At 44.5% G+C, this 23,031-nt stretch overlaps 1 protein-coding gene across 12 annotated transcripts in view; it reads left to right on the top strand.

The window, feature by feature from the left end:
* The first annotated feature begins 3,145 nt into the window (after window positions 1-3,145).
* Window positions 3,146-23,031, top strand: part of TEAD1 (TEA domain transcription factor 1) — a 263,630-nt gene continuing 243,744 nt past the window's right edge. For 2 of the 12 annotated variants that reach the window (XM_089915139.1, XM_022555758.3), the window contains exon 1: window positions 3,249-3,389. The gene's annotated coding sequence lies outside the window, so the exon portion shown is untranslated. Of the gene's footprint in view, window positions 3,226-3,248; window positions 3,390-3,474 lie in introns of those variants that run through there. The other 10 variants (XM_089915144.1, XM_089915142.1, XM_089915141.1 and 7 more) reach the window with 9 other exon arrangements.

Here is a 23,031-nt window from a genome sequence, read left to right as displayed (position 1 = left end):
CTTTCTAGTTTCAGGTGGACTCAGAGTTTCTACCTCAGCATGACTTGTTACCATTAAGTGGATCACTATTTTTCTTATATGTTACAAATTAGGTTCTTCCTTGGTAAAACTTGAAGGTAACAAACTTTCCTTTATCATAGGTGATATGTATAATTGTTACATTTCAGGGTAGGTAAACCCCTGCAGATGGTTGATCTTTCTTGTTCTGTATACTACTGAGTTTGGGCCTTTGAGTGGAAGGTTAAGAGCATGAAATCTGGAGCTGGAATGCCTGGGTTTGAATCCTCACTCTGTACTTCCTAACAGTATGATCTTCACCAAATTATTTCACCTGATTCTCAGTTTGCTCACTGATAAAATGAGAATAAATAAAATCACCTACCTCATAGCGTGACTGTAGGGATTAAATGAGGTAATATATAGCAAGTACTTAGAACAGTGCCTGGCATTCTATTGTTTTGATATATATCCATTTCTGTTTTGTGGGCAGTAGAGGGGTTCTGAACATGGGCTGAAGTCAGAAGGAATTCAGGACCTGGCTCTGCTCTTTCCTGACTATGGGACCGTAGGCAAGTCATAGTACCTTCTTATACCTCAGTTCTTCACCTGTATAAACTGAGCTAACGATTGCTACCTTGTACAGGTGCCATGAGGATGAACTGAGATGGCAAATGCAAAATGCCAAGGGCTAAGTATTAGCGCAGTACATGGTAGTTGCTACCATCTTGGCAGGTGGCAGCTACTTTTCCTGCCCTCAGATGCTGGGAGTGAACAGCTCCCGGGTCCTAAACCCTTAGCTCCTCTGCACTGACCAATGGGTGGCTGAGGAGACTGAGAATGTGTGGAGGTAAGGGTGGAGAGACCATGAAAGTTACTCCCATTTATGTGTAGGTCTCTGGCAGCGTACACATAGCTGAATGAGACCCAGTACACTTTCTAGAGGCTCAGATCTGGGGCACCCCAGTATGCTGGTAACTAACAGAATACAACTACTTTGTCTGGAGAAAGGAATTTTGAGGGTGCTAGGGAGGAAATATCTATGTGAGTAGTCTTGCTGGTAGAAAAGGTTTTTAAGATGAGTCTCAAAAAATATGCTTGTAGATGGGAGAAGTTGGAGAAAATACTGGTCATGAAGAACTTTGAATCCTAGGCCAAGGATTTTTTTCCTGAATTCAGTAAGGATTGGGAGACCTTGTATTGCCAGGTGGCTGTGAGATGGGAAATAGTGTCTGAAAGGCGCCCAGGTGTACTGGGCTAACCAACAGTGATTTAGAAACCCTACTGTCTGGCACTGCCATCGGACTCTATCTGGTGTATTTAGAAACTGATATTTGGAGAGAGATATGCCTAGTACAGTTGTAATGCCAAATTTTGTGTTTCCCTAACAAATTTCCCAAAACCAGCGTTAAGGTGGCTACCCTCATTGTATCACCTCATTATTGCATGCAAACTAGATAGAGATAAAATGCATCTGTACCTGACTGTGGTGGTGGATACCTACACAGGTGAGAAAATTGTATAGAACGAAATACAGGCACACACAAATGAGTACAAGACTGGGGAAATGTGAATAAGTTGTGGTGGATTGTATCAATGTCAATATCTCAATTGTGTTATTATAGTTAAGACATTACCACTGGTGAGAGAAATGGGGAAAATGAACAAAGGTTTTCTCTGTATTGTTATTTTTTACAATTGCATGTAAATATTTAATTCTCTCAACAAAAATTTCAATTAAAAATGCATTAGTAAAATTATGCCTTGTAGAAAATGTGCAGTCTCCAGTCACATTCCGCCTCCCTCAGTTACGCATATTTAGGGGATTCCTGGGGGCACACAAAATAGGCGGCATTATGGATCCTGGGGGTCCCAACTGGAAAGGAGAGCGAAGTGCCCCAAGAAAAGAAGTCAACAGAACAGGAATTGCTTTGCTACTTCGATCTAACTGAAACTGCCGGTTACAATTACCCCAAATTTTAGACAGTTCTGCCACAGTGGGTCAGCTTTATCCAGCTGTTTTCTGATTTACCCACGGAGTCTACTATGTCACTTCAGCGTCACTACCTCCAAAGGTAGGGTAAAAGTTATTCTATGTGTACATGAAGTTTATTCCCCCCATCACCAAAAAAAAAGAGTGACGTGAAATTGCCGGATGTAGCATTTAAAAATTTAGGGTTTTTACCTGACCCATTGCTTTCGAAAATTACAACTCGCAGGGATGAGTGAACTCGATTTCTTGAGCGACTCGGAGGAGACCGTGTTAGCAGGGCAGCATTATTACGAACTCCGCAATTATCCTTTCTTTGCTATGCTAAAGGTTTCCCTTTCCAACAGTAGGGCTGCCTTCGACTTGAATGAGAGCCCTGAACTTTTATAAACTGAAAGAGAGGGGAAGACTTGGCAGGCTGGGAATCCGGCCCCGGGAAGGCGTCCACCGCGCTTGTGAACAACTACGTGAATTTCCAGAAGAGAAACTTCTCTTCCCCACACTTGCAGACTTCCTCCGAGTCCAGGAGCGCTCCAAGCGGCCGCCCGAGCTTCCGCGTCCCGGGACAGGGAAACTGAGGCAGGGCAGGAGCGGCGCGCGCATCTCCGGCCTCCGCGCCCGCCCCAAGGAAGGAACCCAGGATTCCAGAGTTCTTCGCGCTGCGTAGGCTCCTCAGAGGCGCCCTCCCCCCGGTCCGCCCCGCCCAGCTAGGGACAAAGCCCGGAGCCCGCGCCGGGAAGGGGCAGGGCGGCTCCCGCGCGCTCCTCGCTCCCCCGTGGGCGCGAGACTCCGCCCCGCCGCCCCTCCTGAGGGAGCCCGCGCGCGCCCCAACGGCTAGGCTGCCGAGCCGGGCCCGCCCCGAATCCCCATGACGTCACCGGCGGCGGCAGGCCCCGCCCCCGGCCCCGGGCGGCAGGCCGCATGACGTCACCGAGGCCCCACCCCTCCGGAGCGAGTTCGGTCCTGGCGTTCATTTCATTCCTGTCCTCATTCCGAGCATTCTTAGCATCGCTCGCGCCGTGCCGCGCCGCCCGAGCCGAGCCGAGCCTCTGCAGCCGCCGCCGCGGCCCCGCCGCCCGCCGCGGGCGCCCACCAAACACTTTGCAGACTCGTTTCCACCCTGAGGGCCAGTCCGCGCGGCGGGGCCCGGGCTCGGGGCGGCCGCGTCCGGGGACAGGCCATGCAGTGAAGTCCCCCCACCCCGTCCACCTTTGCCCGGAGCCGCGGGCAGCAGCCCAGTACGTCCAGCCGGCCCCGGGGCAGGAGCGGTGCTAGGCGGGGGTGGGGGGGTGGGGTGGCCCAGCCCGGGGACCGGGAGCCGGGCTCCGAGCTGAAGGCGGGGGAAGCGGCGCCGAAGTTTGCCTCGGACTCGCCGGGCGCTGCGGCAGCTCCCTTCGCCGAGGTAAGTTGGCGCGCGGGGCTGATGCTGGGTGCGGGGGGCGCGCGGGGCGCCGGGGGCTGGGGGCCCGCGGCGTACGGCACGGGCCGCTCTCTCTCTCCGGACTCTGCTTTGTGTGCGGCGGGCGGGTGGGCACGCGGAGGGCCGGGGCCGGGCCCCTGCGCCCGCCTCCGCGCGCCCCTTCAAGGTGAGCGGCCGGGCGCTGCCGCGGGAGTTGCCGGGACGCCAAGTTGGGCCGCGCGCTGCGGAGCCCGCGCGGCAACAGGCGGCCCTGGAGGCGCCAGGCCGGCCGCGCCCCCCGCGCCCCCCTCTCGCGCCCGTCTGCCTGCCAGCGCGCACACGCACACACCCTCGGGCAGTTTCCACGTTTTTCTCGGGGAAGTCAGAAGTTAGGAGCGAGCGCGGGCTGGGAGAGCCGCCGGCGCCTCCAGGGAGCCCGAAGCCGGCCCGATCCCCCCACCGCGCCTCCCCAGCCGCCCCAGGCGCCTGGGCCCCCCGAGGCCGGCCTGGGGGCTGCGCCGACTTGTGCTGCTGGCGGGGTTTCGCTCCTTCTTCTCAAAGATGAAAGGAGGCACGGTCGTCTTTGCCGCTTCTCCAGGACTGTTGCTGCCGCCGCCGCTGCTTCATTGCACATTCAAGTGGAAAATTTTCAGGAGTCAGCAGAAACATTGTGTCCAAAAAAGACTGAGTCGCAGTTACCACCAAACCCTGGAGGAGACTCTCCCTGGAAAACTTCCCTTCGGTAGGAAATACTGGGGGATTCGTTTGTTTATTGGAAGAGAAATGATCCCCAGGAGGGGAGAAAATCAGGGTGCATTTCTGCTCTTTGTTCGTAGCAGCAACATGTTTTGTTCTAAAGTCCAGAGGCCCGCTTTAAAGAAAGCACAACTTCTATGAGTTTCCTTTTTTTCTTTTAATGTGTTTTTATTTTTTTTTAAACCGAAGCAGCATTTTAAATGAGTTGGAAACAGTGGAGGGGCTCACACCTCCCTTCTTTTTCTCCCACGAAAATAAAATCCAGATCATAATTTTCTTTGCTTTTTAATTGTCTTTTTAAAGATTTATTTAAAGTTGAATGTCACTGTATAAAAATATTTATGAAACAATGAAATACCAGCCACCAGCATTTCTCAGGAGGCTTGTTAACTTCTCAGAAGCAAGTGGCTGCCTGTGATTTGCAGAAATGAAAATTGACCTCAGTAAGCACTGGAAACTTAGAGACAGATGATGTTCCAGGAGCGGGTAATGTAAAAAGGCCGTGTTTTAAAAACAGTGCTTTGGAGGAAGCCCAGGTCCTGGCACAGAAAGGTCTGCAAAACCTATCAGATTTCAAAATATTATAGTTTAAAAAATATATGTATTAAAAATGCTACAGATATTGCAAATGAGTAGAACACTGTCAGTTCTGGACAACCACGTGTTTCTTCCTCCCTACCCTTTGCCTTGATTGTTTCTGGAAGTTTAGGTGGTCTGATGCTTGGGGTGTGCTGGGTGCCTGAAGGTTTACCTGAATAGACAGATCCCTTCAGGAAGAAGTGATCCCACTGCGTTGTCCGAGCAGGGAGTGAGCTCTGTTCTCTAAAGCTTGCAGTGAATTTTGGCTGGTGTTTTATGCATGGGGGCTTGTCTGCCAGGGTACTGTGAGGTGGTTTGGGGAACAGACCTCAGGCTGTGCCAAGTGCTTCATCCTTTCACTATTGGATTTGTGCCTTTCTGTAAATAGCAGGATCTTTGAGCCCCAAGTACATCTGAATGCTTGTAAGGGCCAGACTTAGATCCAACTTTGGTAAGAATCTTTCCTTTTTAGATGGAAATAGTAGAATCAATTACAAAGTGACTCAGGAAAGACAAATGGATTAGTTGAACCTTTGTCAACAGTGAGGTTTTGAATTGTTGATTGTTTTTTAGGGGAAAGGCTTATTTTTCTAATCTCACTATTCCCATAAATGGTCACAGATATTTTTGTTTAGTATTTCTTTCTATGTGCAATTCTGTGTTGGACTCTCAGGTTTCAGGTTTTAAACAGAGTTTACAATTCTTTTATTTGTTGTTGGTGTAAAAGAATGAGCTGATAAGCTGCATCCATTACTGGTTCTTGCCGATGGTATAAAAATGCCCATGTAGACCATTTTATTTTTACGTTAATGATTGAGTATTATTTGATTTGCAGTTTTAGGAGAATATCAGACTACCTTTCCTTCCTCCCTTCCTTCCTTCTCTTTCTTTCTTTCTTTCTCTTCTCTCTCTCTCTCTCTCTCTCTCTCTCTGTCTCTGTCTCTCTCTCTCTTTATACAAGTTTGAAATAAAACCAGTGTGACACTTTGCCTTGACAGTACGAGTAAAAAACTATTAAAGGAAAGAATTTTTGGGTAGGCTTCTCCTCTGTGTGATGTTTTATAAAGTAACAAATAGAACTCCATCCAGGAAACATGCCTGAGAGAGATTATTGGGGGATTTTTTTCTTCTTCTTTTCCCAAAACATAAACCAGGACTCACCATGGCATATACTTAATGAAATTTAATTTAAAGAAGGAGGACACGCTAACTTAGTTTGAGCCAGACTGAACTGAATTTCTCACCAAGAGGTGCTTCCTGGCATTGTGGTGCTGTGTGTGCCTAGGCCCCAGCAGCAAATTAATTATATGTAAGGGCTGCTGGTGGTAGGGGGTTGGGGGGCAGCCTGGGGAAAGTCAGCTTCCTCCTTTCTTCTTCTCTGCCCCTCCCCCTCTTTTGCTTTATATAGAAAGAATTCTATATTCACATACTCAACTTTGGGCACTGGTACCCCCACTTTTTTTTTGGAAAAAGGACAAGCAAGTCATAAGGAAAAAAATGTTTGGGTTTTTTGCTGCTTGAGTTTCAGTCATTTATGAACAATTTTGAATTTTGCTGGCTCTGACAATACAGGACAGCAAGTATAAGAGGGTGTTTTTTAATGCGAAAATTTGGTGGAATATACTTGTATTGATATGGGGATCTCGATCATATTTGTTGTCACATTTTCAGTAGAAAACTGTGACAGTTCGACAGTTCGAGAATGTAGATCCCAAATGTTAGATAGGCCTTTGGAGGAATGAGCTGTGCCGTTAACAATATTTTAAGGTTTCTTGCTTCTGAAATGGATTGACCTGTCATACATGGTGGTGGGACAAGAGTTCGTGCATCTGTGGGGTTACTTGTCTCTCTAATCTCTTGTGTTATTATGTGTTAATTGTGAGCATAATTATACTGCCTGCAAATGATAATTGTGGTGTCTTATCACTCCAAAGGTTGGTGCAAATAACTGTGTGTATGATCCCATGTATGTAAAATGACTGTGCTCACATACAGACAGTAGGTAGATAACACTTTTAAGCTTGTATTTTAGGCATTTTATCTTGTTTCCAATAAAGAGATTGCGAGAGGAGAGAAAAATATTGTGGATTGAAAGCTGTGCTTAGAAGTTGGATCTGTTTAGTGATAAAACTTTTTGGTTTTTTTCCAAAGACTGAAGAATACTGGCTCGAGCAAATGTCCAGCTTTCTCTGTAGAATTGCAAGGAAATCAGAGCCCACCTTTTTGTTGATAAATGCGGGCATTACAGCTTCCTCTTTCGAGTTCAGAGATTGGAACTGCAGAGTGCTAATGGCCTACTTCTGAACTCGGCAAGAAAAGTATATTGTAAGCTTTGACAGACTCAGGCTGTGCTGCTGGGCTATTGGGGACTGACCGATGACTGGAGTAATCTCTTACAGCTGCGTGGCGCTTTTTCTTATTTTATCTGTAGAAGCCACAGATTACACTGTGGTGCTTAAGTTAGATCCCAAGTCATGTTTGAACAGTATCAGTGATATATTTTATTTTCTTGTTCACGAAGGTGATAAAATCAAGTAATTCAGGTCCATCCTAAGCACTTAATGTTTCAGGGTTGGGCTTATTGACAAATACTAATTTCGACCCCCTTGTATCACAATTACTGAATACTTCTGAAATCAGGGAAGTTTGGGGCCTTTACTCTTCTGGGGTAGTTTGTGGAATGCTAGAATATTTGGATCTAAATACTTGGAGTGTTTTTTTCTTGTTTTTTTTTTAAATTTTTATTTATTTTTTGGCTGTGTTGGGTCTTTCTTGCTGCGCGCGGGCTTTCTCTAGTTGCGGGGAGCAGGGCTACTCTCCGTTGCAGTGCGCGGGCTTCTCATTGCAGTGGCTTCTCTTGTTGTGGAGCACGGGCTCCAGGTGCGCGGGCTCAGTATTTGCCGCACGTGAGCTCAGTAGTTGTGGCCCATTGGCTCTAGAGCGCAGGCTCAGTAGTTTTGGCACATGGGCTTAGTTGCTCCACGGCATGTGGGATCTTCCTGGACCAGGGCTTGAACCCGTGTCCCCTGCATTGTCCCATGGATTCTTAACCTCTGTGCCACCAGGGAAGCCCATTTGGAGTGTTTCTGCATGGGTTTTTATAATTTGTTTCAAAGCTGTGGGCAGTTGAGAGTTTTCAATGTGTAAGATTGTCATCATAAGCTTCCTCGACACTCTCCCTTGTTTGAACTCAGAGTGGAAATCCAACCATTTCTTCAGATACATTCGGGCTTTGTAGTGGTGCAGCATAAGAGAATTTTGAAATGTGTATTTATTTTAGTCAAAGCAAATGGGTTTTCAGGAGTGTTTCTTACTGGGTGGGTCGCTTTCAGCTCTTAAGTTCTCCTTTTGTCCACTGGCTTTTTGCATGGTTGGGAGGATTCTCTGAAAATACTTTCCATAGTCTGGGAGTCCTGCCTGGCTAACTGTGAAACCACTGGTCTCTCTTCTGATTGGATAAGGGGTGGGGGGAGTTCCTAAGAGGCCGTCTTTTCTACTTTTGTGGCAGGCCCAGGGAGGAAGGCTCTATCCTGGCTGTATTTTGCCGTTAACCCCCCAGTATTAACTATCGTGATGCAATGCTTCCTGCCCTTTTCACATTAGTTTTTAAGGCTGTGTCCTAGGATTTCATTAATGGTTTTAGTATGAGGAGCAGGGCCCAGCATTGGAAAAGGGGTTTAAAAGAAAAAGCCAGTTTATTGATGAACAAGTTAAGCACCACCATTGTCTCCATTGGGAAATTCTGGTTGCTTTGAGGTATCTGACAGGTTTAGATGTACGTGTAAAGTGACTGAAACATTATTGGCGGGGGTAGATACAACAATGGCGAGTGCTGTTGTTTTTACATATAAACTGAAAAACTGCTGCTAATGGTGGGAAATGTTAATTATGTGAGAACATATTGAACTTATATTCTCTGGCATGAACTTTTAAAAGAAATGCATGAACTGTGCTGCTTTTTTATAAGCACAGCTTTCTAATTATCATAATTCAGTTCAGCTCTGCTCTTGGATGGAGTTCAAGTGCAATCTCAATTTAACTTGAAAGGAGGTTTTTTTTTTTATTTTAACTGAGAATGTTTAAGAAAATTTGAAAAGTTCATCCAAGAATGTTGTCTGCTTAGGTGTGGTTAATTGGGGGGATGAAATGAGTGGCTTTCTGTAATAGTTAATTAGATCTGAATATTAGGAAAGAGGCTTTTTTTTTTTTGCTTTGTAGTGTATCCAAACCTGGATCTTGTGCTTTTTTTCATAACCAGATGCTATGTGTTGTTGAGTTCTCTTTGAAAACCAGTGTCTTTTCCCTGATAGTAAACTAAATAGATATTCTGTTACCATCAATGATATAACCTCTGCAAAGATAGGAACCTGTTTTGAGAGAGTAGAGAGAAAGAAATGCAGAAATCTTATGAATTCATTTGCCAAAAATCACTGTTAATCTTTTATACCACCCAAGACTTTAGAATGTGATATCCTTATGTGGTCATACTTAATGGCATTTTGTAAAGGGAGTCATCTTTGACAGCATTCATTCGAGTGTCCTTTACATTTTCTGTGACCTTAGTGTCTTTTCAAAAAAAAAGAAAAAGAAAAAGTTAGTGAAGCCCAGGCACCAAATCCTCTGTGGAATCAGTTTTAATTGGAAGACAGAACATCTTCAGCTGGACCTTCCGACTTTCGTCCAGTCTGACTTCTGCTAAAATGCAGACTTCTGCCCGCGGAAACCAAATGACTTCATTTGCTCTGGCACTTGAGAGTCCGAATTCACTTCCCTGGTGGTGAAATAAAAGGAGCCAAGTGTTTTAAATAGCCACTCCCCGAGGCCCGCCTGCCCAAGTGTTTTGAGAAAAGCGCATTGTCTGCTTGCAGCTCTAGCTGGGAGCTGGCCTGGCTCGCCCTCCCCCCAACCAGACAGCTCCGTTTCTGAAGTTGACATCTGGTTTTCTCTCTGTTCACCTGATGTACACCACACACGTGCACACATGCGGCATGCACGCATGTGTCCTGCAGGTAACACAGGTCTTTGACATTGAATGTGTGTATGTTTCAAGTCACTCCTGGGATAGGGGGAGGCTCACAGCTAATAGCACAAAATAAAATGTAAACATAGTAGCCACCCCACATGCCGCTGCTGCTGGGTTTCTGTCCAATGGTGCTTTCTGGGTAGGCGTGCCTATTGTGGCAGCAACAGGCGGCAGAAGTTGGGGCACCATATGGCGGATGTGGGCCTCAGATAAGCTGTCTGGTAATTTAGCTCATCAATAGCATTTTGATATGCTTCATTTTCAGATCACCCATCACTGTGGCTGGGGCTATCTTGGGGGCTGATTCCGAAACCATTGAAACCTCTGGGAGCCGATGCTTCCTTTGGTGGAATCTCTTTCAGCCCTTTCTCCTTTTCATTTCAAAGCCTTTGGGAGACAATGGTGGTTGGTAAGATTTAGAAAGAGCTATATCAGCTGAGGGAACCTTCAACCCCGTCTTGAAATCTGGAATGCTTAGAAGATCTCATCAGGTATTTCCATTGACAGAAAAGCAGAAAACAAGCTATTTAATAGCGTTTCATACTGGCAGAGCCAAGAAATTCCCATAATTCAAAATTTGCTTTTGTTCTAAATACTGGGAGGATAAGACCAATATGGTTCTTATTTTGACAAAATGTTTCTAGTTTTGTTGTGCATTAAAAATACCTCCCTAATTTTCTTCCACCTTTCATCAAGTGCAAAAATGATTAATATCTATGTAACTGAAAATCAGAGGAAGTATTATCTGTGATTCGGAGGCAAAAAGCAGCTTCCTTTATGACTAGGAATTCTTAGAGAGGGAAATGCTTCTAGAACATCTCTAGTCAGATGTTCAGTGAAGCTGAAGCAAAACTAAAATCTCTGCCACTGGTGAATCGACTGGGGGACTCCTGCCTTGAGTTGCTGGGGCCATTTCAGGGATTCTGCACATAGTAGGTGGATTAGTGGAAATTTCATCATGTGCATGCCCATGTGCTTATCAGCCATGTGAATCTCATTCAGCAAACATTTGTGTCCCTGATGTGTGCCAGGCACTGGGGAAGCCAGGGTAAGACTGTCTGTCCCTTTCCCCACCCAGCCTCTCTGCACATTCTCAGTCTCCTTTCCAGGCCTCCCGCCTTTTGAATTTGGGGTTTCTAATTCTTGCTACACAGGTCTGTTTACATGGCTAATGCAGGATGGTTCTGACGCAAACCCAGGGCAGCCTCTTTCCACGCCTGTCCTAGAGAGTCTCTGCCTCACCAGTGATTCCTGCCTGAGCATGTGCATCACAGCCTCCATGGAGCTTTCCACAGACTGGGTATCAGCCCTGGAGCCTTAGGAGGGCTGGGATAGGTGTAGTGTTTCTGTATTTCTAAGAGACCCCAGAGTGGTGTCCACCTCTGATTGGGAATTATTACTCTAGGTATTCTAACTTTTATCCTCAGATGGAATCAGGCTAAATTTGCCTCCTAACTCTAGATTTTTCCTGTATCTGTGAGGTGATGTACCTAGGAGCATATACTGACTGTTTATGGAATTCACTAAGATCTTTTTGGTTGGTTTTAAAGATATGGCTACACAAAAATGCGCAGGAGAAGCAATACAATGAGCAGAACCACCTTCTCCGTGCTCAGCACACATCTGTTATCCCTTGGGAAGGTAGCAGTTGTTTCCAGATGTGATTATAGAGGTGAGCCTCAGGCTCCCTGGCAAGGAGTTTGAGGACTAATTCTTGCCTGGCTGTTTGCAGAGGTAGTTTTCATTTTTGAGTAGTGGGGATGTTCATAGAGGGTCTCACGTGGTGCACCTTGATATTGCAGAGTGAGGGCATAGGAAGGGTGATCGTGACAGCATCCCAGAGATGAGCATGGTTTTGCTGCTGATAAACCATACTCGGCTTTTTATTCTTTCCTTTCTTCTCTCTTCCTTCCACCTTAGGCACTTTGAAATCTAGGGGCTCCCAGTTTTGCCTAGAACTGCTACATTGAAACATTTTCAGGGGTTACTGTGTGCCAGGGATTTGGTGATCAGCCAAGGGTGGTCAACGAATGGCCATCAGTAAAACACCCCTGCAGAGTTTCCAATTTAGCAAGGGAAACAGGCATGTGAAGAGATTAAAGAGATCATCACAATCCAGTGGGGAAGCTGTGTTTTTCATATTTCATGAGTTCCAAGGTGCAGTTTTTTTCCCCCATATTTGAACATTTCGAAATTAGGATGTGTCCTGCAATCATGGCTGGCCAGGTGGTGGTCATGACCCATGATGTGGTTGCGTACACTCATCACAGCCTGCAGAACAAATGCAGTGGAGAGGAAGAAAATTCCAGCGTCAGTCGCTAAGCATTCCTAAGAACGTATTTGATGTCGCCAGTGCTCTTATTGACACAGAGGGCAGTACTGTGTGGAAAAGCATGGATGTTGATCTCTCTGAGAAGTTGTTTTAGTATATCTTACCCACTTTTGTTTGCTTATATAGTTTCCTTTTTATATCTGCATAAGATTGACATATGATAAAGTTTCAATATTTATAAAATACAGTTTCTAAGTGATAAGGCTGTGCTCTGGCAACGTGTTTTGCAACAGTATTTCTTAGAAATAAAGTTATACTGCATTTAACAATCACTGGTGTCTTAGAGTTGATGAAATGTTGATGAAATATGTTTGTATCTCTTTCCAAAAGGATCTGGGAGATTATACATCATTGATGGGTTGCTTTGAGGGAGTGGATTGGGAAGGGGAGGGGCTTTCATTTTTACACATTTGTAGTTTTCAGGAACATACATTTTCTTAGGTAATATCAGAATAAAGGGGAAAAAAAATCCAGTGGAGTAAGTGCTCATGATATATCCAGAGTTGTATTTCCCAGTGGTGGAGACTAAAGAAACCTTTGTAGAGGAAGTGATGTTGGAATTGGGCCTTGAAGGGAAAGCGTTTTTTTTTTAATTTTATTTTTTTGGCCAGATGCCATTTTGGGATTAGAGTGGGACTAAGTTGTTAAATAAACAAACAAACATCTCCCCCACCCCCTAAATACTCTCCAGAGTAATGAACTCAACCCTGAAATACTAATAAAGAAGTTTCATTGCCAGTCGTGAGCCAGTATAGATCTAAAACTTGGCTATGAACAGTTAATGAAAGAAGCAGAAGGGAGGGAGGGGTCTGGTTGTGGGGAGCTGGAAGCTTCCTGATTCTGGTTTGGAAAAAGGCAGGATAATAACATAGGTTTAAAAGCACAGGTTTGGAGTCGGACACACCTCAGTGGGACTCTTGGCGCAGCCACACTTGTTCTGTACCCTTGGACAAATTACTTCCTCTCTGAGCCTCTGTGTCCCCATCTGTACATTTTAATAGAATGCCTCCTGTGTGCCCGGCACATAATGCATGCTCAGCAAACAGCAGCTTCGTGTGCTGTCTTGTACACCGGGTCTCCCTGGAGTTCCTGCCAGGTCAGCCTGGACGTTGACTCTCGAAGAACACCCGAGGCTGAAGCAGTTGCTAAGAAGAGCCAGACTTATGGTCTCGGGCGAATGATTGAAATCCAGGAGAGGTGAGGCATCCCATAAAGTCCTAGACCATTTATCTCTTTGAACCACACTTCCCCGATTCATAAAGTAGAGGAAATCCATCAGTAAATACGCAGTATCTGAGGTCATTCCTTGCCAAATGGTAATACCAGTTAAATGGGAATGCTTCCAAAGATGGGTAGCATGGTGCACCTATATCCACTCGAAAGGAAATGTCTTCCTTAGGTTCTTGTTTGGAAGCCACTCTCCCAACTTTGGGATTGGGTTCTGAAAGTTCTTTTCCAAGGTGTTTGTATGGAACTCATCTTTTCATAGAGAAGCTATGCTCGAGGCCCTGGACCTGTTGGTAAAGCCATTATTGAGGAATCCCTGCTGGAGTTTGGAGGGCATCAACTCTGGGTGTGAGAGAACAAGAGGCAGAGAGGTACCTCCCCATACCTTTGCTGGCCTAATTGCACCTCTTAACCTGTTTAGAGGCAGACTGCTTAACTTCTCTGTGCCCTCAGTTTCCTCATCTGGAAAATGGGCTGGTGTGTTACCCACTTTGAAGGGCTGTGATAATATGTAGATAAGAGCTAGCTCAGTAGGCTAGAGCTGCAGGTGTGACTGCTGTCAGACTTATCCTATTCCTCCAAGTACTCCAAGCTCTGGAGTTAAATCTCTGCCCCTCTCATCAGATTCCTTTCTCTGGGCCTTAAATATAATTCAAATAATAATTCACACTCATGTGTGAATGGCAGACCATCCCTCTGCCAGTATATTTGCATATTTTAAGAGAATGTTAGTCCCAGGTGAGTGTCTAAGTTGGGTTAGTACTGAGGTACTTCCTGGGCAGATGAGCTGAATCCTTTCTGGATGCTGGTGGGTAGAAACCTGTGTTTTCAAAGCCAGAGGCCCTAGGCTGGTCTTGCTCCTCTTGACACCCAGGTACACTTCAGGGTGTGTTCATGTCCCCGTGTTTTCAGAGCGGGGCCACTCCCAGTGACTGGTTTGAGCAGTTAAGACTGCTTTGTGTGAGCCTAGGCTGAGGACCACCTGCATTTTTGCTCATGTCTTCTTAACCAGGGTATATAGAACTGTGTGTTAATCTGGTTTCCTAGTTTCAATTAAAAATTGAGGTTAAAAATTGTTAAGAGAGATGAGTAGACTAGTTGGGAAATAAAGGCTTTTAGAGGCAGGCAGACTGATAGTTGAAGAGGGGAGAAAGGTAGATTTAAAAAAAATGGTTTACAACCTGTGAATCTACTCAAAGTCACTGAATTACACTTTTAAAAGGATATGTGAATTATATCTCATAGAAAAAGATGAAGCACGGTACTCCCAGCACGCCTCACACGGTGGTACATTTGTTTTGCTGGTCAAGTGATTTAAGATTGATATTCAGAGCAATGACCTAATAATAAGGGTTTACATCTCTGCTAGTTTACTGGTTTTAGTGCAGAGCCTAAAGGTATCCATTAGAAGTATCTACAGTGGAAGGTTTTTTTACTTAAGAAAGAATAACTTCAGTAATGTGGGATGACTTGCTCCTTAATGATAAACGTTGGCTATGTTAACCGCCCGTATGGCTTACACTTTAAACAGCCTGTGAACTAAATCATAAAAGATAAATAAACTAGGAGATCACGAGGGAGGGAGACCTGGAAGGCACGTGAGGCCACAAGTTAAGTATCGAATCTGATTTAAGTTGATTTAAGATGGGGAAAAGCTGAACCCAGCATAGGTTAATTTATACCTCGAGTTTCAGGTTCTACTCTGCCCATTTTCTTCTTTTTTCTTTTTTTAAAACATCGTTATTGGAGTATAATTGCTTCACAATGGTATGTTAGTTTCTGCTGTATAACAAAGTGAATCAGCTGTACATATACATATATCCCCATATGTCCTCCCTCTTGCGTCTCCCTCCCCCCTGCCCATTTTTTTCTTAATTTTAACTTTTAATTTATTGCTGGGTCCTCCTACCAGATGCACACTGTCTTCCTCATAATAACTGTTTGTGGTAGTTTTTATCCACTTGTATTTCTAAAGGATTGTTCTCTACCATTCCTTGTGGCTGTGTAACTTCTGGCCTGGTGCAGTCCTGGTTTGGGCTGCTTGTGGCGCAGCCCTTAATCGTGCCCTCTTTTACTGTCAAAATGTCCCAGTTTGGAAGATAAGTGACATGGTCATCCTACGAATAGGAACTGTTGAGGAAACTGGCTGACTCTTTAATTAAGCAGGATAGAGAGAAAAATCTCAAGCAGGAGACTTTTGAGGTACCCTGATATTGAGCTCATAACAGTGTTATTCTTGGAGCGTCCCAGGCTGTTTCTGAGCTTCAATAGAGGGGAGTTTCAGAGAACAACTTTTCCTATAAACCTGTGCTAGTTTCAACCAAATTGTTTCAAACCCTCTGCTATTCTGTGGATCAATTCATAACGAATTAAAAAAACAGTGTCTCATCATTCATGGGAATGATTCAGCACTGGTTCATTTCCTTTCGGACTTGCAAAGTTCAATTTAGAAGTTTTTCCCAGTGGAATTCTGAAAGCTTTGTACTGTGTGAAATCTGGGGATTTCAGATTACAGATTTTAAAACCTGTAGTTTTGGCTCTCTTGACATTCTTAGTTTCAAACTTGCTTATCTTTGTTGTTTGGGAGACTGTAATGATGTCCTATGATGTGCCGAAATACATTGGACCCGGACCCAGTATCCACAGGGGATTGGTTCCAGGACCTCTGCAGATACCCCAATCCTCGGATGCTCAAGTCCCTTATGTAAAACGGTGTAGTATTTGTATATAACTTACACACATCCTCCAGTATACTTTAAATTATCTGTATAGATTACTTATAATACCTAATACAATGTAAATGCCACGTGAATAGTTGTAAATACGGTGTAAATACTAAATGTAAATAGTTACCAGCTTGTGGCATATTCACGTTTTGGTTTTTTTGAACTTCCTGGAAATTTTTTTTTTTCTCAGATAGTTTCGATTCGAGGTTGGTTGAATGTGGATTTGGAACCTGTGGATACAGAGGGAAAATGGAGTGGAATCTTAGAAATTTAAGAAATTTTAGTACTTTGCCTAAAACCAAAAATAATTGTAATGACACTGCTCAATTCCAGGTGGTTCTCTTAACAACACTATTCATTTAGTTATTTTATCATGTGCTCTAGGCAGTAACTTGGGCAGGTGTTCAGTTTGAAAGAATGGCTTCTGGCCTTTGCTGTTGAGAATTGGGAGAACTATTTCCTTGTTGGGGTGGTTCACTGGGAGAAGGCATTTGAGGGTCTTCCCAGGGCTGGGGTCTTGGTCCCTCCACTTCCAGCTGTGTGGGTTGGATAGCCCTTGGTCTTGGCTCTCCCTGTGACCTTGGGCAAGTCACTTGAAAATCTTTGCTTTCCCTTTCTGGGAAGATGATCCAGCCTGCTTTTGAGCCGAGCTTTAGATTAAAGAGATAAAATGTGAGAGCCTTAGGCCAAAAGGTCCTGGAGCAGTGTTGTTATCTGAGTCATCCAGTCCACAACCCCACACTCCCTTCCCTTTTATGGAGGAGGAGCAGTACTGCTGAGTCTATTCCATACCTCTTCTCTCAGTTGTGCTAATTCCCAGGCCACCCTGGGAGAATTTGGATAAGAAAGGAAGGCTGACAGGCCAGGTTCTGTCTTAAGCCCATTCTTCAGCATTACCTTAATTTAAACCTGAGAGCTTTATTTGTGGTTGAAGAAAGTGAATCTCAGAGAGGTTTAGTAACCTGCCCAAGGTCACACAGCCAGTGCAATGGGGACCAAAATTTGAAGCCAGTTCCTAGATCTGTGTGACTTCACGGCTGCCAGGCTGAAAAAGACTGCATATTAAGTCACCTGTGGCATTTGAATGGTGTTTAGATTGTGACATTGAAACAAAGGTAGACTTCCCCTCTTTTGGTGTATTTGTGCAGAAAAGACAGACTACTTAATACTTTATTTTGTTTTGTGTTCTTGGTGGCCCATTTTACTCTATTTTCAAAACAAATCTGTGGCTAAGGTCCTAAGATGTTAGGTGTGACCCACTCAAGCCTTTCCTAGGGGAACTGCCCCACCCTAGTCGTTCATCTTCTTGAGAGGGGGCAAGATTCACCTCCCCACTTTGGTGTCAGTCTTCAAAGACTGTGGGGACCCAGAACGCCTCACCTCTCAGACTGGTTATATGAAAATGAGAGGCTATCTGGGGGCTGGGTTGATCTAAACTGCTCTATAGTTGTGTTGGGGGCTCTGGCAAGAAGCTGATCTGGTTTGGAAGCCTGGAACTGGACCTGCCAGTTTATCTGGTTTTCCTTTGGAATGTGCTCTTGTTGGCCTGCAGGCAGAGTAAGTTAGCCCCCTTTACCACCCGGAAGGCCTGGATATGGAAATGCCTTCATGTTGGGGGTAGGGTTTTTAGGTAGATGACCTTTGGGAGTACTTGGGAACTAGGGAGATGGGGTGAATTTCTCCCCTCCCCACCCAGGTGACCAGCTGGAAATATGTTTTAGGCAGTGATGTGTGATGGACAGTGGCAGGGACAGAAGAGAAAAGGGAGTTAACTGCTTTCTTCAGAGCCCTTAATCAGGTCTCTGAAATAGACAGCAGGGACTTTGAAATGGGATTGCTAATGGGGTTGCTACCCATCTTTGATGTCATGGTTGGTTTTTAGTGGAAGGTTGTGGGATAGTTGATACTGTCTTACTCTTGTTCACCTAATTCTGCTGACTCTGGGCCAAAAGGGGCTGGGGCACTGATGGCCAGTTTCTAGGACTTGTTCTCCTGTCTTCCCCTCCTTCCCTGTACTGGTTTGCCCCCTTCTTAGAGTTGTCATATATTTCCCAGTGCCTTTTGGGCACCTCTGCTGTTGGCCATTTTGGTGTTGCCCTAATGTTGTGTAGATCTCTCTAGTGCTATATATATTAAGCAAATATAAAAGCATGGCTTTGAAGTCAGACCCAGGTTCCAGTCCCAGTTCTGCTTATTGGCTGAGAGCTCTTGGGGAAAATTATTTAGTCTCTCTGGGCCTCTGTCTCCTTATCTGAAAAATGAAAATAAAAAGAATAAGTAAAATATGATGGAGTATGGCGAATGGCCCACAGTGAGCTTCTCCATTGGTTGCCCCAACCCATTCTGAAGTCTCCTGCTTCCTCTGTCCTCCAGTTCTCTGTCCAAGATCCTGAGGGTTTTGTCCTAACCAGAATGGACCAGTCTGACAGGAGCTCATTTATTTGCTTTTCCATCTTCCTCCTTTGGATTTAGTTTTAAGCTTTTTTCCAGCTTCCCTTCTTGCTGGATTTCCTGCTCTGTTGTTTTTCACTCTTCAGACAATTTCCGTTTTGCTTTCATATTTTCACACACACACAGACACACACACGTGCCGTCCACTTTTTTCACCCTTTCTCCTCTGCTTTTATCACTTTGAGATCTTAAAGAGACTGCCCCTTCAGTTTCCTGGGTTTCACCAAAAATGGTGATCAGCAAAGCACCACTTCTTGATTCTGCTGTCTTTCACGTTGGAGAGCGTCGGATCTCTTGACTTAGGGAGTTACCGGCACTTCCGGTAACTATTTTGCAAAGACAACTCATCCTGATTCTCATTACATTTTTGAATTTGTGGAATTACATACATTTCTTCCACTTACCTGTTTGACCTTGGGCAACCTCTTTATTTTTTTTGAACCCCAGTTTCTCACCTGTAAAATGGACATAGTAGTGCCTTTCTCATGGGTTATAGTGACGGTTAGCACGATGCCTGGCAGAGTGTCTCATTAACGTTATCTGCCGATTATAATTACGGCTGTTATTACATCACCCAGTAGCCATGACTTAGAGTGCCAAGTATCTCTTCTCTTAGCATCTTTCTGTCTTTTTGAAGGAGGGGGACAGGAGCAGTGCCTTATTTTTATTTATTTTAGATTTTTAAAATTTTTATTATGAAAAGTTCAGTATAGTAGAGGGCAGTGAACGTGCCTGGACCATCATGACTTAGCAACAATCATCACCCCGTGGCCATTCTTGTTCCTTCTAAATCCCGGGTTCCTTTTCCACTAGATTATTTTGAAACAATCCCAGATGCCATACCATTTTATCTGTAAAGGTTTAGTATGTATTTAAAAAATATAACTCTTTTTAAAAAACACCAACTGTAATATCATCATGCCAATATTTTAATAATAATTCCTTAATGTAAAATATCTAGTGGCTCTTTAGTTTTCCTTGATTGTCTCATCACTGTTTTTCCATAGTTGGTTTGTTTAAATCAGGGTCCAAACAAGATCAAAGGTTATCTTTGGTTGTTCTGTTTCTTAAAACTCTTTGAAGATCTCTTCCCTCCTTTATTCCCCCTTGCGGGTGATGTGTTTATAAAAGCCTGTTTCTCTTGTCAAGTTTCGCTCATTCTGGATTTTGCAGTTGCATTCTCTTAGTGCTATTTATCATGCTCCACTATCCTCTGTATCTCCTATTAATTGGAATTTAGACCTAGAAGCTTGGTCTGTTTGAGGTTTAATGTTTTTTGTTTTTTAAGGCAGGAATATTCCATAACTAGCAATCCACCAGGAGGCACGTGATGTCCAGTTGTCTCTTTCTTTGTGTGTTAGCCACTGATTTATGATCTCTGCCTGTATCTGTTGTTTCATATGGGCTTCGTAAACTGGTCATATTCCAGTCCTCTCATTCTTACTTCATTTATTAGCCAAAATACTCATAGAAACTTTCTATCATCAATTGTTTGGTTAACCTGGCATATAGTTGTACAGAAAAGGCAGGTATGTGGTTTCTTTTGTTTGTTTGAATATCATTATGCAATCGTGGATTTAAAATTGTCGGATTTTTTTTTTTTTTGACGGTACGCGGGCCTCTCATTGCTGCGGCCTCTCCCGCTGCGGAGCACAGGCTCCGGACGCACAGGCTCAGCAGCCATGGCTCACGGGCCCAGCCGCTTCGCGGCATGTGGGATCTTCCCAGACTGGGGCACGAACCTGTGTCGCCTGCATCGGCAGGCGGACTCCCAACCGCTGTGCCGCCAGGGAAGCCTTGTCCAATGTTTTTGACTTTGTGTAGTTTCCTCTTCCTATTGATGCTCAAATTGTACAATCTTTGGGCAGTGGGAGTTTCTTTAGTTGGCTCCTGTGTCCTTTTGATGTGACCCTTATTGATAGCAGCTTCCTTGCTATCCTGTGTCTTTTGTATTCTTGGATTTAGAATGAACCATTTCTGCAGAGCTTGGTTTCTTTTAGTGGGAAATGCTATTTCAGAGCTACAACTTGGGTAGGGTCTCTGTCACACACCCCTCGCCCCCTTCAGAAATGGATCCCACCTACCATGTCAACTTTTTGGTCCATGATAAAAACTTTCCTTGCACACTTGTCTCATGTTTGGCCCCTTTGGCTCTCATTCTGCCATTTCCACTCTTGTGCTTGTCATCATGTCCTTTTCTCCCCTACGAAAAAGGCCAAACTGAAGAATTCCCCCAGGACAGTTCATGGCTTGACTCTCATCTTGAAGGCCAAAGCTCACATTAATTTAGGCTTCAAGGAAGACTTTAATCATTGCTTTCAGTCCTATCTCCCTGATGGTTTGTTCTGTGCCTTGTTTAAATAACCAAAAGGTGAGAGATTCCTTATCTTATTACCACTCTGAGCCATTCAGACTGCAAGCTATATTTTGATGATATTGTTGGGGTCAATTTACACACATGTGTTTGAATAAATACTGGTTGAATTAAGTTTTGTACCTTTCTCTTCTAAAGTGTTTAAAATAGAATATATTTAATCTCTCACTCATTTAAAGAATTTATCACTAATACATTATTTTTATAAGCTAAAAAATTTTAAAGCTCTAGTTTTAGGCAGCTGTATGCACTGGAGTCCTAGATGGAACACGGCTATTCTGCTGTTGTGGGAATACAATAGTAAGCCTTTAAGTCTCAAATGAGTGTTTTTTGTTTAATGAGTCTCCTATTAGACTTATTTTTAGTAATTTCTGTCTTTGCTTTTTGGAAATTGTTTGATGCCCCTGTTGGTGCATCACAGAATATGCACTTAGGCCAAAAGAAAATCTCATTTTAAATACATCTACAGTGCTCTCTCTTCAGAGGTTCCATTCAGGCCTGAAGTTTCAGTTTCAGTAATACTTTTTTGTTTTGTTGGTGAAACAAAGCCGTATGCGTTCGCAGTCCAGCCAACACAGCCTCACAACAGAATGAGTGAGTTGTACTGAAATTATCATCATTCATGACATCCCTGAGAAATTAACCAGCATCCTGTCCTGTGAAACTTTGTATACTCATTTAATATCCCTACCACACCCCTTCCCACCGCCCCCCCCCCTTTTTTTTTAAAGGCAGCAAGCTTCATTTAATGGTTCCTCTGTGTTAAGAGAAGTACAGTAGAGTAGGGGTTTATTCCCTTCCCCTTCCTCCAGGGGCACAGAGAGAGGGTGAGGAGCCCTATAACTTACAGGCAGGCCTCTGTGCCCCGAGGTTAAACTCGTTTCACAACGGGAATTTTCTTTATGGTCCTGTGGCTCCCTAACACAGGGGAGGCAAGTGGTAAAAGCTACCAAAGAAAAGCTGGACTGGAGCCACTGACGTCATGTCAGTAAATCTGTTGGAGGAGCCCAGCTGGGCAGGGCCTGCCAGGCAGCCCTTGCACTTTGGCCTTGCCTGGTCAACTGGTCTTACTGCTTCTTCCATCCCCCATGGCCCCCCTCCCCCTCCCCCCTGCCATTTTTGTCTTCTTTTCCCCCTTCCCTCTGTGTGACTGGACTGGTGTTGAAACCTGTAAACGGTTTGAAAGCCACCCCTGAAACTGGTCCTGTTCTTAATGCCCCTAGGGGGAGGGGCAGGGAAAACCCAAGGATTGGTGGGCCAGGGAGGCTTGAAAACTTTTCGCTAGTGGGCTTTCTTGATGATGAATGAGTCTATGGGGCTGTTACGGGGAGCAGCTAGAGGTGCCAGCTTCTGACTCTACTTTTAGAGAGTTTTGCTTTTCAGGACTGATGTGCCTGTGTGTGCGTGTGTGTGGAGGGGGGAAAGAGAAGACTGGTCAGAGGATGGGTGGAAATACTGCGTTGCAGTCTTCCTGTAGAGGATGATTTAAGAGAGTGAGTTCCACCATGAGTCCTTTATTACCCATTACTCATTGGTCAGCTAACCCTGAACTCTTTCCCTGGTTTGCAACTGTAGCAGTTAAATTTAGAGCTACATGCTGCTTTCCATCTTGGGTATTTAGAGTCACAACCCCAGATGCGCCTGAATTAAAACATTGCTGTGCTAAATCTATTTTTACATCTAGGGGAATGATATCTAAAAATAAACCTCATTACACCTGTTATTCACTTTTGGGAAGTTTGGATGCTATCAAGTCACAGCCCACAGATTAGGCTTTTGATCATGGCTTCAAATGTGGCGTCCACATTCTGCTTTTCCTGCCCTTGGTGTGATGTTTTCATTGTTTCATTAACCATTGTCCTCCTGTTTATTTTGCTGTGAATAGTCATTTGCAAATAAGAGTGAAGCATAGGTTCAGGTTGGTTTTCAAGTTCCTGAGTCTTAGGGTCAGAAACGTATTAAAAGCAGTATCTTATCCATGAATCATTAGATGAGTCAGTTCCTGAAACCACTACAAGCCTCATAGTTCTTGGCTACAAGCAAAAGCAGGAAATCCAGGCTTCAATAACTTCCTTTCCCAGTCCTGGCTATAGTCGCATTGGTGGTTAGGTTCTGCTGCCTGCCTTTGTAAGTGGTAGAAAGATGTATGTCTGAGGAACAAAGACACTCAAGTCAAT

Source organism: Delphinapterus leucas, chromosome 7, assembly GCF_059928025.1.
Source record: "Delphinapterus leucas isolate spDelLeu-1000000601 "Yukka" chromosome 7, BTC_Dleu_Yukka2, whole genome shotgun sequence".
Lineage (NCBI taxonomy): Eukaryota > Metazoa > Chordata > Mammalia > Artiodactyla > Monodontidae > Delphinapterus > Delphinapterus leucas.
The sequence above is the reverse complement of the archived record's forward strand: the minus strand, read 5'-3'. Positions and strand labels throughout refer to the sequence as shown.